The sequence below is a fragment of the Artibeus jamaicensis genome, unplaced genomic scaffold (genome assembly GCF_021234435.1).
Source record: "Artibeus jamaicensis isolate MK-2021 breed Jamaican fruit bat unplaced genomic scaffold, CSHL_Jam_final contig_3126, whole genome shotgun sequence".
Taxonomy (NCBI): Eukaryota; Metazoa; Chordata; class Mammalia; order Chiroptera; family Phyllostomidae; genus Artibeus; species Artibeus jamaicensis.
In genome coordinates, this window is record NW_026521723.1 from 15,551,796 (window position 1) to 15,567,748 (window position 15,953).

Consider the following 15,953-nt stretch of genomic DNA (forward strand, 5'->3'; position numbering starts at 1 on the left):
GTGTTCTGTTGGTGAGTCACCCCTCACCCTCTCTTGGACCCATGGTTGAAGTGGGACTAAATTTTTTCTCGGTTCTAAGAATGATCATACAACATAGACCTGGGAAATCATAGTGTGACATCTCCCACCTACAGCATCACTTCTGGGACTTTTACTAGACTTAGGAGAAAAGAGACATTCTCTTTTTCTTTAAGGAACCCCTAGAGTCATATTGGCTACCATATGGAGAGAGCATGCTGAGGAAACCTGAGGAGTGGGGAGAGAGTGAGATCTGAAAATACCATTTGGTCAGAAACCAGAGGTGCTACAAAAATTTTCAGCAGGAAGTAAATTCCACTTATTTTATTTTAAACTTGAACTAGCCGAGTTGATCTCCATAACTTGAATCTGAAAGAGTTATGAGGTAAACAAAATTTTCTCCACTTAACTTCATTTTTGAACGTTTAAATAAGCTCAAAAGTATGAAACTAGAAAGTGGCTTAGGCCAAATTAGAGGTTTTTAAAAAATAGTAACTGTAAATGATGCTCTCTTCAGGAACTTATACCTGCTAGGTTATGAGGAGCTTCCCCATATTTATTGACTGCTGACCATTTTCATTGATACATGAAAGGAATAATAAAAATACTAACATTTTTATATTATAAAAATCTTGAACAATCTTGAACTTATTTTGGTTCTCAATCTCACCACTCTATTCAATATTAAACTAGAGATCCTTGTCAGTAAAATAAGTCAAGAAGATAAAAATTCAAGGCATAAAGTTAAGGAAGAAAAAAGTAAAATTGCCTTTACTCATGGATAACATGAGTAAAATATATAGAGAGAGAAAACTATATAGAGAGAGAAAACTATAGAGAATTTTTAAATAGCTATTAATATATTAATATATAAGTGAGGAAAAACTTCAAAAACACAAAGATTTTGCAGAACTAGTTGTTTTCTACATAATAGTCATAAATAATAAGGCAATTAAATGTAAAATTACCACTTACAACCACATCCAAAAAGATGAAATACTTAAGATAAATTTAATAAAATACATACAAGACCTGTACAATGAAAGCTCTATTGCTGAAAGAGATTAAAGATCTTAGTAAATTGAGAAATTTATCATGTTAATGGATTAGAAAACTAGATATTAAAATGTTAATTCCTTTCAAATTAGTATCTGGATTTATTATAATCTTAATCAAATTTCCAGAAGATGTTTATTATATTTGTAGAAATTAACATTTTGTCTAACATTTGTTTGGGAATACATAGACCTAGAATAGCTAACTTAATTCTTAAAAGAGCAAAAAATTTTGAAGACTTATGATACCTGTTTTTAAGTTTTACCATAAAGCTATAGTGATTAATAAAATAGAGTATTAGCATAAAAATAGACATGTAGATCAATGGAACACAATAGGGAGTCCAGACATAAACCTATGCATGCATGATCAATTGTTTTTGGGCAAAGTTACTACAATTATTCAATCAGTAGAGTCTTTTTAACAAGTGTTATTGAAAGAACTGGTTACTCATGGAAAAATAAACCATATGCTTACAGTATAGCTTACACAAAATTTGAAATGGATCATGGTCCTCAACACAAAAGCTAAAGTTATTAAAATTGTAGAAGACAACATAACCAAAAATCTTCTTCTTACAGGTTATACATAAAGGCAAATGAATTTTTTTTAAAGTTAAATTGCACCTCATTACAATTAAAATCATAGGCTGAGTAGAGTGGACAAAGCAGGGAAATGGGGGCATCTATAATACTGTCAACAATAAATCTATAATACTGTTAACAATAAAAATAAAGAAAAAACTATGTTCCTTGAAAGCCACCATAAGATAATTGAAAAGACAAGTCACAGCCCTGGTTGGGTAGCCATATGCCAAAAGGTTGTGGGTTCCATTCTTGGTCAGTGCACATACCTAGGCTGCAGGTGGGATCCCTGATCTGAGCACATGTGGGAGGCAACGGGTTGACCTTTCTCTTTCACACTGATCTCTCTCTCTCTCTCTCAAATCAATAAAACATATCTTCCAGTGAGTATTTTTTTAAACACTGGGAGAAAACATTTGCAATAACTATAGCCCCAATACATATTAAAAACCTTCCTACGAATTCTTCAGAAAGTACTTTTCCCATTCTTTCTTACAAAGTTGTCAGACCAAACACCTAAGCCATGTGCCCCCTTTTCATTATCTCTGGCATTTGAAATGTAGTTAAGTGCTGTTTTATATTTCAGGTCAGAAAGGAAAGTTGAGAAGTGATATCTTAAAAGCATATGGTAAACAGTCCATTGTTTTCCAAAGGTCTAGTCAAAGAGTTACACATACTTCTGAGAATTAGGTTCTAGCTTCGACACTTGTTAGAGAACTCTTAAGGATTATACTAACAAAGAAGGTATGAAACATCCAATGGATCAACACAATTTAAACAATCTGTGCAGATAAGCATCTTCTATAATTTCCAGGTACAAACTAGAGCTGTTTATGCAGGCACAGAGCCTTAGAACCCAGCCATAACCTAAGGCAAGAGAAGGTAAACAATATAATTCTTACCAACTTTGAAACTTGATTTTGCAACCAAGATTTGATTTTGTTTAGAAAAATATATTTTGCATTTAATACTCAAAGTGTTAAAAAATAAAAATTTTAGCTCTGGTTGTTGTAGCTCAGTGGATTGAGCGCCGACCTGTGAACCAGACAATCGCAGTTTGGTTCGATTCCCAGTCAGGGCACATACCTGGGTTGCAGGCTGGTTCCCTGCAGGCCAATTCTCAGCACAGGACCCACAAAAGGCAACCATACATTGATGTTTCTCTCCCCCTCTCCTTCCCTTCCCCTCTAAAGATAAATAAATAAAATCTTAAAAAAAATAAAAATAAAAATTTTGCCATTCATTCATGGTTTCTTCAGAAAGCATTAAGCACAAACATTTAAAAATTCAATTTAGAACATGACTTTGCCTTGCTGAAAATGTTTCAATAACTTTAAGACAGTTGCTCAAATCCATAGTTTGACATGTAACTTCTTGTAAGATCTGGTACCTGTTTATTTCACTATGCTGTCTCACCACCCTCTTTCTTTCAGTCTCTGCCCTTCAAAACATAGTATTCTTAAGTTTTCATTTTCTTAAATGAGTTATACTTCTTTATTCTTTGGGAAGGTCTAACATTCTGTTATTTGCACCTAGGTGGTTTTTTATTCCCCATGTCTCTACCAACTTAACTTCCAGTTATCCTTCAAATTTCAACTTATTGTCTCTTTCTTAATGGATACCGCGTGTGACATGTCCATGCTCAATAAATACATGAGTGAGTGAATGAACAGGTCAATGAATAAATAAAAATTTCCCCAGAACCTCTCATTTTAATAAAGTCTCTCTATTATTTTCTTTCTATGTATTCTATTTTCTTTTATGATAATAATTATAACAATAATTAATCAAATGTGAAATTATCTATTTAATATTTGTATCCCCTACTAGATTATGTCCCATGAAGGTACAGCTTATGTCTGTGTTAGATATTATTTATTATATTATCACCATCTATTAATAAGTATTTTTTCCATGAAAAAGTACCAATCATAGGAAAGATATAAAGTTTTCCAAAAAAAGACTCTGACGTGACATATAGCCACAATTTGGCAGACCTGGAAACACTTCAACTATCCAGACATTTGGTAACAGTGTTATTTTTACAAGTGGGAGAATATCTGATAAATTATTAACTTGTTTTTAAGCAATTTATTATTTCAAAAGATAAAATCTGTAGTGAAAAGAGTAATCATATGAAACTAATGATAACACAGAAATCTGATTGATAAACTAGAAGCAGTGTGAGTCGTAAATGAGAGTGGCCATGTCAGGAGTGACTCATTTTTTTGCTCTGACATGCTGAGCATCCTTTGTATAAAGGAATGTTAAATGAGAGTCTCTTGACTTAAGCCTCACAAGTGAGAATAATAAGTAACAATATAGTTTTCTGCTAGTGTATTTATAGGACTGTTTTGAGATCACAAAATGTTCTGTGATCCTTACCCTTGAACCTCTAGCCCACATATAAGAAAATGCCAGAAATTGGTGGGAGACTTTTAAAGTGTGTGCTTTTAAAAGGGGATTATTATTATTATGTGCATTTCTTCTTTCAAACAAAAGGAGACTCTTAGCAATACCCCTAGAGTGAGAACGCTGGCCCAGAGGAGAGCCTGACATCTGACTCCTTTGGTGGAAACCTGTTAAGCTAAAGAAATCTACAGAGCTGCCCCATGTAGAACCAAAATAAACAGGGACAGTATTCTTGGGAGGTATTAATCTATTTGCTTGGAAGTTTGAGAGTAGGATAGCAAAAGAAAAAAATGCGCTATTGCCTAGGAAGAATAAAGAGATGTGGTTAGCTGGAGCAGCATGAGGAAAAATGGCAAAGAAGGGCCACAATGGGAACAGTGACCACTTAGAGAATTGAGAGAACAGAGATGTTTTCATCCATGCCTCTAAAAACAGCCATGTTACAGCCATCCTGTGAAGACCTCCATACCAAGAAGACAGCCTGCTACAACAATGTGACCTGGAGAAGAGTATGGGCCTACCTTCCCCCCAAAACAGAACCTGAAAGAAAGTAAAAAAATCAACTTCCCTTCAACTGGAGAGTTTATTGCCTGTGCCAGGTGTGATTAATATGGTGTCAAAGAGTCCCCAGGGACTCTTAAGAGCACTGCAAGTAGAATAACAGCATTTGGGCATTTGCCCCCAAGAGGGAACCAAGGTTATATGTTAACAATACTAGTCATGTACAACCTTTGGTGCCCTTCTCCCTTCCTCTGCCCCTAATCTGGAGTAAAACAGAAAAGATTTGATAAGTGGGTGAAGTTGCAAAAGAGCAAGGTGTGAAAACAGTCTGAGAAGAAACTATACACCCTTTCCTTATCAAGTTTCTAAGTCTAAAGTTGTCTACTAGATTGACGACTGTTTCCAGCACTTGGCTATTGTAAATAACCCTACTATGAACATGGGGGATGTATAGGTTCTTTTGAAATGGTGATTCGGGATTCTTAGGGTATAGTCCCAGTAGTGAGATTGAAGGGCAGTTTCATTTTTAGCTTTTTGAGGAAATTTCATACAGTTTTTCACAGTGGCTGCACCTTTCTGCATTCCCACCAACAATGTACTAGGGTTCCCTTTTCTCCACATCCTCATCAGCACTTGTTTTTTGTTGATTTACTAATCATGACCATTCTGACTGGTATGAAGTAGTATCTCATTTTGGAAGAATTAACATCATTAAAATGTCCATACTACCCAAAGCCATCTATAAATTCAATGTAATCCTTATCAAAATATCAATGACATATTTCACAGATATAGAACAAATATTTCAAAAATTTATATGGAACCATAAATGACCCCAAATAGCCTCAGGAATTTTGAGAAAGAACAAAGTAGGAGAAATCACAATACCTGATGTCAAACTATATTACAAGGCCACTGTAATCAAAACAGTCTGGTACTGGCATAAGAATAGACACATAGACCAAAGGAACAGAATAGAAAACCCAGACATACACCCAAATCTCTATGGCCAATCAATATTTAACAAAGGGGACACAAGCATGCAGTGCAGTAAAGATAGCCTCTTCAATAAATGGTAAAACTGGGAAAACTGGACTGGTACATGCAAAAGAAAAAAGAAGCCAGACCACCAACTATACCATACACCAGAGTAAACTCAAAATGGATAAAAGACTTAAATATACATCATAGAAGAAAGTTCTAGTTGTGATGAACTGAAGTTACTTTTTGGTAGCATCCTACTCAATACAGACAGTCAAATAATATGTTACTGAAGAACTTTGCAGTTTGCAGTTAAGGTGCTGGACAGAATCTACTCTGGTATAAGGGGCAGAAGAGATATAAACTTTCAGAGGCAAGTGTGGCTAAAATCCTAGCAGAGAGTTCCAATTCCCAGTATCAGGTGTGCAAGATCAACCAGAGTCTGTACTCAGTAGTCTGGGTACTGTATATTTCTCCACTAGAGCAGTTTTAGAAAATTATTTCTCATACCTAGTCTCTGAATGAAGTAATCTCATAATCCCAGAGAAATTATAAACTATATAATATCCTTTAGTAAATTTATTTCCTGTCTATACCAAAAGGAGTAGCTTTTCACTGCTAGCCACTAAGAATTCTGATTAACACAGAGGGAAATGCAAGTATCATCTATAGATCTGTCCTAGATTTAGGAAGGAATGTATTTTGTGTATATATATGGCTCTAGATCCCAAGGCATAAAAGAGAAAATTATTTAAGGGGATTTAGTGGATCCCTGAAACCAACTTAATAGAAATGGAGATTACATGGGGGATTATCAGTGGGTGGGTGGGGGGAAGGTACAGGAAATAAGAGGTATAGTTGGTAGGAACAAAACAGACAGAGAGAGGTTAAGAATAGTATAGGAAATGGAGAAGCCAAAGAACTTATATGTACAATCCATAGACATGAACTAAGAGGGGGGGATGCTGAAGGGTGGGGGAGTGCAGGATAGAGGGAGATAAAAGGGAGGAAAAAATGGGACAACTGTAAAATCATAATCAATAAATGTTCTTTTAAAATAATAATAATTGTAAAGGAAATAGAAAGGAAACAATGATTTCAACACTGGAAAAAATCTATGGACATCTGGCTATTGAGAAATTGAATTGATATGGAGAATACAACTTTCCCCTCAAACAGAGAAATGCTAGATAGAAGAAAAACAATTAAAATATTACATACAGATCTTGAAAGAAGGGAGGGGTGGAAGGAAGTTTTGTTATCAGATTGATTGTCATGATACTGCAGTGTTTGTGTTCAAGTAACCTCTATGTACTTAATGATAGCCCCAAAGCCCAAGAGTGGTGATGCTGGCAATTCAGATATGCCAGACAGCAGCAATAAAGGGCTTCCTTTAAGTGAAAAGGTGAAAGTTCTCCACTTAGGAAAAAAATCATATACTGAGATTACTAAGAGCTACAGTAGGAACAAATCTTCTACCTGTGAAATTGTGAAGAAGGAGAAAGAAATTTGTGCTAGTTTTCATTGCACCTTACACTGTAGAAGTGATAGTCATAGTATAGGATAAGTCCTTAGTTAAGATGGAAAAGGCACTAACTCTGTGGGTGGAACAAATAAATAAAGTACTATCTGCAGTTTCAAGCATCCACTGGGGGTACTGGAACATATGCCCTGTGGATAAGAGAGAATACTATATGACTGAAGATTGTAGCAGTAATAACTATTCAAGAGTGGAAAAGGCTAGGAGTTCTATGTTCACACAGAAATTGGAGAAGCAATTACAAGAGATAATATGGAAGAATTTTATACATTGGTATGGAGGCTAACGTGAACCACTTCTAAGAAAATCTAAGTATGCAAAAGAGAATAAAATGAATGGAGCTAGTTCAAGAAAAATGATGGAGTAACCATTGGGTTCTGAGTGCAGGAAGAAAGGTTAAGTAAGAATAGTTGCTTTGTAGTTGCTGGAGTTGAAAAAATGTTGATAATAAATTGATCAAAGGAAGAAGAGCTTTTGAATCAAGGGGAAAACTGGAGGTTAATACGACATTTAAATTTTTTAAATGCAATAATTCAATTTGCAAGTACAAAACCAAAAAAAATGTGACTAATGAAAAGACACCATGACCTACAAAGCTGGCATAATGCAAATTTCTGTGCTGCTAATTATAATCTGGCTTCACAAGTTAACATTTTTGATGAGTGTAATAATTAGAAATGGCAAAACTGGAGTTCAGCGCACTCAGATAACTTGCCTAATGTCAATATATCCAGTGAGACTCACAGCTGCTCTTGGGCCTTATGAGACTAAAACCAGTTTTTTCACTATGCTGTAGATGAATAGTATGATCTACATCCCGGGTGACTATATACATTTTCATGCAAAGTAAGGTGAAATAACCTATTGTTAATAATAACAATAAACTATTTTCAGTCAAATAACCTATTGTTAATAATATTGCTTGAGAAACACAGTGGGTGCTTTTTGCCCAGGACTGTGAGACTGTGCTCTGTATCCCATTGGGACAATCCAGAAGATAAGATAGGAGCTGATGAGGCAGCTGCATCTGCCAAATCTCTCTATCCTGACACCCATCATCCAAGCTACTCAAATGTACCTGAATGCAGCACAATTGAACTTTTATGGTTAACGTTCCCATACATTTGTTGTATCTCATTCCAAAAGCTGTTCCATCCTTTTTCTCTCTTCAAGTGCCTGAAACCCACTTTTCTTCCCTTGCTTTTTGTGTCATTTGCCACAGTTGTTTTGAAACATTCTTCCTCATCGCCTGCCAGCTGGAACTGTCCTTCAATGTGTAACCCTTCAGATCTCTACTTGATGAAACACATTGCATAGTATAATTAAAGTGGGTTCTGTTCTGCTGTATGTCGTCTAACATTTTGCTTTGTGCCTGAGAGAGCTATTTATTATAGCAGCCACAGAATCTTTGGGAATCGGTGGCTCCCAGTGAGGGTCAGTAGGCAGCATGAAGAACAGATGACAGCCTGCAATACCTCCTTCGCATTTCTGTAAAGAGATTTGACATTTACAAAGTACTGCATGTTGCCTTTCCCCACAAATCTCTGAAGACCTCATAAAAATAAAAGGCTTAATGATTATTTTTTCACATTTGATATGTTTTTAAAAAGTGCAAGACAAGCTTTTTGATTAAACTGAAAGAGGCCTTACCATTACAGGCATGGTGAAGCCATCTCTAAGAATACCTGAATGCAGGAATAATATATTTCAAAGAATCCTTTCCTATAGGGGGCAGTGGCAGGTCTGCAACTGACGACTGCTATTCAGGGGAGGTCTTTGTGTATAAGAATCAATATACCTCTTCCCACAGTACACTTACATTTAGAACTGGTAGAAACAGGTAGCATTTAAACTAGCTAAGAGTTCATTATTCTTGCATTTTCTCTGTTCATGAAAGAAAATTTGGAAGCACTTGAAGTCCATTCTTAAATCACAGAGATAAGTTTTCTTTAATGATAGCACCTTAAACTAAACATTCCAACCAACACCCAAAGTTAATCTACACTGAATGTGATCTTTAAATTGCATGTAAAAACTTGCACGCATCAATAAGGAATGACTTAAGCTTATGAATACTGCTTTATTTTTAATTTTTGGTATAAATACAGATGACCAAAAAGAGACATTTTCTGTAATATTTTCTTCATGCAAAATTCAGGGAAGTGCTTAGATTAACTAATCTTTTTTAGTCAATAATCTAAGTGGGGAAAAAGTTCATCAATAAAAAGTAAAAGGAGCTTCAGTGACATTTTGAAGTAAAATCTAAGGACAGTTGTGGTGTGAATCAAGTGCCATATTTCTGTCCCTCAGGGTCGCATACAAAGTATAAAAAGCTGGCTGAATAAATCAGTGCTAAATGTGGTAGAACAGGGGAGAAAGGACTGCCTGTGTGCCAGTGGAAGAAATAGCCATTTCCAAAGAGAATTCGTCCACAGTGGACATCGCTACAGTGAATTTAAAGGGCAGAAGGTAACTGTTTAACCCTACCTTCATTCTCCTCCTCTCTGTCCTTACTAGTCTCCTTCCAAACAACTGTCAATACAATTAAAATATTTCAAACAACTATCAATACAAATTAAAATACTGTCCATACAGTTAGGAGCCATAAAAAGTGAAAAATATGAGCACTCTTTCTTTAAAAATTATGGCTCTGGATAATAAAATCTTATAAGTCACCTTTTCTGTTTAAATTTCCACAGTCTCAAAAAATTCATGAAATTCCTAAACTTTCATAAATTATTGTGAATTATATCCTACCTATAAAAAGTGTATTAAACAGATAGTTTAGAATAAAATAGCATGAACACCTATATGCTTAACACATAGTTTAAGTAATAGAATGCTACCTATACTTTAGATGCTTTCTCTGTATTTCTGCATGATTCCATTGCCTTGCTTTTCTTAGATTCATCATATAAAAATATAGTATAAAGCTTACTTGTTTTTAAATTATATATTAGTAGGCTTATGATATATAAATTGTTTTGTGACATTTTTTCATGTATTAATAATTCGTCCATATAAATGCTTATACCAAGTAATCGATTGCTTGACTGATTTTGGGGGGTGCCAAGTAAGCTTAATTTAATTTTATTTTTAATATATAAACCACAGTTTATTTATTTATTCTATAGCTGGTGGCATTTGGGTTGTCTTCAGTTTTGGACTAGTACTAATACATTGCTAAAACATACCTTTGATATGTCTTTTGGCATGTACATTTTTTCTTTATTTTTATGTTGACACTATTGCTGATGTCCCAGTTTTCCCATTAATGGTATATCACAATTTATTTATCCATTCTACTGTTAGCAGATATTTGAAATGTTTTGTTTCTAAAATTGAATTCTTTTTTCTCCATTAATTTTTATTTCTTAAAGAAATGTTAAATGTCTCCAAAATTTGCACCAAAATTAATAAAATTTTAAACATTAGTCATGTATGTGTATACTCACTCTGTCTTCCTCCATATTAAAAGTTATAAGATTAAAAAGATATGTACTTGAAGGTAAATTTATAGCTCACAGATTTCACCAAGAATCTCAACAAAGTGTCATGTACTGTCCATCTCTTTTAGTCTAGAGTAGTCCCTTAGCCTTTAAAGAATGTCTCAAAATATTGATCTGTCTTATGGTTTTCTCATTATTGTATTTAGGCTAAAAATCTTTATAAGAAATACTACATAATGCTGTGTTCCATATAATACATTATATAAATAGGCATATCTTATCAGTTTATCCTATTATTAGAGATGGTTATTTTGATTATTTTATTAAGATGATGCCCACCAGATTTTCCTACTGTAAAAGTTCTTCCCTGCTTCACAATTAATAACTAATGTGAGATAATAGTTGAAACTCTTTAAATATCTTGTTCCCAACATTTTACCTAAGGGTTTTAGTATTCCTTGACAATTTTTGCTTTATTCAGTCCCAACCATTCTATTTGTAAAATGGTGATTTTTTGAATTTTCATTATTATTTCTGCATTTAGTAGTTGGTATTCTTTTCTTTAAAAACAAGTTTCCCTTTCTACCTCAAGCCTTTTAAATTTGTTCACTTGTATAATATTCACATATTAATTTTGGTAACACTGCCAAAATTATAAAAATATTCTACAAAGTATAAACAAAGAAAATAGTAGATGAAAAATCTTGAGGGTAGAGTAGAATATTTTTTAAAGGTAAAAGTGGGGGGCGACTTTGCCCTCAAGTCCCCCCCCACCCGTCCACCACAGATGAAAGTAACACTACCAAGACATGATCTGCTTGGGGAGGAGAGGTAGCCAATCTCTCAGAGGAAAAAGACCAGGATCCCCTTCCTCCATCAGTTTTATTGGGTTCTAATACACAGAAATATAGGGCAGCAAGGATCAAACAGTAGATAACATTTCAAAGTAATCTGAGGGCTTAGTCTGAGTCAGTCTGTCAGGAAAGAGGATTACAGAAACTTTTGGAGACATCATTTCCTGCTCGGACCTTTAACATATGAATGAAAACATTCTCAGCAAGAAAATCTTCACAAGATTTTTAGGAATTCTTTCTTATGCCTGATTACCCCAGATACTGCTCTAACAAGGCAAGGAGCTGCACCACCTCTCCATTATAGGTTTTCAGGCTTAAGTGGATTAGAGCCAGAAAGCACCTCTCCCAGAGGACATGGGGACTCAGGCTATGTCAGAATAGCTGGGGGGCATTGCAATAGCTGGGGAAGCAATAGTTGGGGGCCATTGCTTCCTCTTTGTCGCAGCCCCCTGAATCCTTCCATGATGGCCCCCAAGTGATTGTGTCTGGCTTAGGTTGCTCCTTGCTGTGAGGAGTCTTACCCCTCGTGAACATCGACTGTGCTTTGGGGGCAGGGGAGTAAGCTGAGGCAGCGTTTGCTACCAGAGACAAGCTTTGTCTCCTTTGGCTCGAATTCTGGAGGTTGCTCACTCATCCTTAGCCATGGGGTGTAGTTACAATTCCTGAAACCAGGCAGAGTGGTTCCCAAAGAGTAAATTAACTGGAAGTATTTAATAATTATAAATGTGTGTGCACCTAATAACATATAGCAATATGACAAAATACATAGAACTGAAAGGAGAAATAAGAGAAATCAATAATCACTGTAGACAACTAATAGAACAATTAGACAGAATATCAGTCGAGATAGAGATTTGATAACACCACAGTAAATTCATCTAATTTAACTCTCTAGCTCCCATTTGATCTAATACATGGGTCAACTGTAGAATATACATTACTTTGAAATGCACCTAAAACAGTTACCAAAATGGACAGTACATGGGGTAAAAACTCTCAAATCTCAAAGAAACTTAATAAATATCAAAGATCTTAAGTCATACAACTTGTATTATCTGGTCACAATGGGATTAAGTCATAAATACATAACAGAGATATAACTAAGAAGTTCCTAAATGTTCAAAGTTTTTTTTTTAAATTTAATTATTGTTCAAGTACAGTTTTCTGTCTTTTACTCCCATCCCAGCCCACCCCCCCAGTGCACCCCACCTCCCTCCCATTTCCACCCCCTTAGTTGTTGTCCATGTGTCCTTTATACTAGTTCCTGTAAACCCTTCCCCTTTCTCCCCTGAAGTTCCATCCCCTCTCCCCTCAGGTTCCTGTCCCCCTGTTCTCTATTCCAGTGTCTTTGGTTCTATTTTGCTTGCTTGTTTGTTTTGTTGTTTAGCTTCCTCTTAAAGGTGGGATCATATGGTATTTTTCTGTCAACACCTGGCTTATTTCACTCAGCAATGCTTTCCAGTACCACCCATGCTGTTGCAAAGGGTAGGAGCTCCTTCTTTCTTTCTGCTGCATAGAATTTCATTGTGTAAATGTACCATAGTTTTTTTATCTATTCATTTACTGATGGGAACTTAGGTTGCTTCCAACTCTTGACTATTGTAAATTGTGCTGCTATGAACATTGGGGTGCATAGGTTCTTTTGGATTTGGTGTTTCAGGGTTCTTAGGATATAATCCTAGCAGTGGAATTGCTGGGTCAAAAGGCATATTCATTTTTAGTTTTCTTAGAAAATTCCATCCTGTTTTCCATAGTGGTTTTACCAGTCTGCAAATGTTGAAACTTTTAATAACTACTTTTAAATACCAACTAGCCTAAGAAAAGTATATATTAAAAAATAAGAAAGGCTGAAAATCAATGAGTTACACATCCACCTCAAGTAGTTTTAAAAAATAGCAAAACATTTTACATAAATCTGAAAAGTGAAAATAATGAAGGTGACTGCAATACAAGAAATAGAAATCAAAAATAAGCAACAAAGTTTAATATCTATAGTTTAATATGGTTATTAAAATTTATATAACCATAACAATACAAAAAGTACACAAATAGCTAATATAAGGAATAAAAACAGGGTGACCACAAAAATTGCTTTGGATACTAAAAGATGAGAGGTAATTTGAATAACTGTATATCAAAATATGTGAAAATGTATATGAAATAAATAAAATCCTATAAATACAAATCATAAACTTAAACAGACAAAATCAAAATAAATATATATTTATATATTCATAGATTCATATATATGATTTTTTGGAGATTGCTTTCAGAAAAAATGGAGTGAAAATACTAAGGTAGACTAGGAAAAGGCTTTACAAAACTATGGTCTCAGTTGAGGCTTTCTTTAATTTAATCTGATAGAGAAGTTCTGGCATGGATATTATACCATATAGTCTCACCCTGAGCTAAAGGAACTGACTGACCTTTTGTACTAGTGTCACTTAGTTATTGGCCAATGTCTGTCCCAAAAGGAATGGAATTACAGTATAATTGACCAGACAAGGTGGTTTGTATTAAGCTGAGGGCAATCCTGAGGCAACCGTAATTAGTGACCAGTCAATCACAGCAGGTGAAAAATAAATACCCCAGCCAATAAAGGGGACCAGGGTAAGGCATCAACTCATCAACTATGGTCAACTATTGCACTATTCAGATTTACTCGTTCATCACAATATGTTCACCTTACAGAGTCAAGGCTTCTTCAGGATTCTAATTGGTGAAAATTTTTGGAAATATTGTAAGAGGAAAATTAACAGGACAAATTACAATTTCACTATCATACTTGTTTTTGAGTTTGTAACTTAAAATCATTATGTTCTTCCCCTACAGCCCATTCTAGGTTTTCCTAAAATTTGGCTACCATTTTTGCTGATCTAGATAGGTTGACTAACAGATTAATCTAGATCAGTGAGTTCCCAGGGGAACTGGCAATCTCTGGAATCATGTTTGGTTGTCAGAACTGGAGGAGCTGCTATTGCTATCTAGAGAGAAGAGGCCTGTGATGTTGCTCAACCTCCTACAATGCTAGGATATCTCCCACCCCCCAAAAAGAAAAAAATATATTGAAACTAAAATGTCAATATTGCTGAGGTTGAGAAACTCTGCCTTTAAAAATTTAGTAAAAATTTTTATGAGTTTGAAGAGATTTAAGGTTTTCTATTTGTGCAATGTGCTACTGCCTTGGGCTTCTTGTAGACAGGCAACTTTGGAAATATTCACCCCAGACCAGCCTCTCAAAATTCCCTTTTACCTCAAGTAAATTCCCACTGGAGAATAAATCAGAAAAATTAGCTTGAGAAATGGCTTTTCTACTAAGTAACCTTGTATTTTCAGACAAGTCTCATCAACTCTGGGCTTAGATTATCTCATTTAAAAACTGAGGTAATTATATGAACTTTACATGGTCCTTTCAGTTCTGACCTTCAGTTCTTGTGGCTAAATACTTCTCAGAAGAAGGAGATTAACATGGAAAATCAGAATCATGTCTTTGCCTCCTAGCCTGAATTTGTTCATCAGCTCCATTTATAAAAGACAGCTGCACAGGAGAGCAAGTAATAATGGGCCTTGTGGGAGGGGAAGAGGCATAACCCTGATAAGCCAGAAGTCCGCTGGACAGGAAAATTAGGAAGGGAGTGGAAAGCAATGAATGTAAAGGTCTAGAAGTCAAACCACAGATAACCTGGGGCTGATCTGGTAACCACTACAACCACAACAGGAAACATTTGCACAGAGCTTTATAAACATGCAGTACTTTAACCCTTACAGAAGACTGATGAGATAGAAAGGGCTGCCTTCAGTGTATCCCCATATTATACATGAAGATCCTGAACCTAGTGAAGACAAGTGGGTGCTTAAGCTCATGCGCTGTGTTAAGAGTCAGGGCTTAAATTCACATCTGCTGCTGCTAAATCCTTCAGACTATTGGGGGGAAAATGAACTGAGAGTCTGGAGACTTTGGTGTGAGTATAATTCTGGCCTTTTCCAGCTATGTAAGAGCTTTGATCTCCATGTAAAAATTATTTGATTTCATTGGGAGGTTTTTCCATCTTCCCTCTGCTCATTAATTACATCCCCCTGAGACTGAAAGGGGTGACTCACTTTCAGCATTTCTGAAAAATATATTAATAAAGTCTTGCCAAAACACAAATATTAGTCCTGCCACATTATTCTTCAGGTCCATAGGCCTATCTCAGAAACCTAAAGGAATAATGCTTATAAATTAACTCTGGCTGTGAAAGGTTTTGAAAGAATTATGTTCTCATAAAAGCCTTAAAATGCATGGGTTCTATGTCAGCATGTTTGTATGACCCTTACTGTGTACTAATTACCAGTTATTTTAAAGTTGTTTTATACTGAGTTTCACCAAGTAAAAGCTAAAAGAACGATTCTTGGAAAATATCCTGGTTTTCTATCTGCAAAACCCTGCAAAATTTTGTAACACATTCAGAGTTAATACAAATATTATGGTTTTAAATTCACCAAAACTAAATAAGAGATTGGGAGATACAAGAATTTTGTTTCATTGAAGATATTATATAGGATAATCTGATGTCTC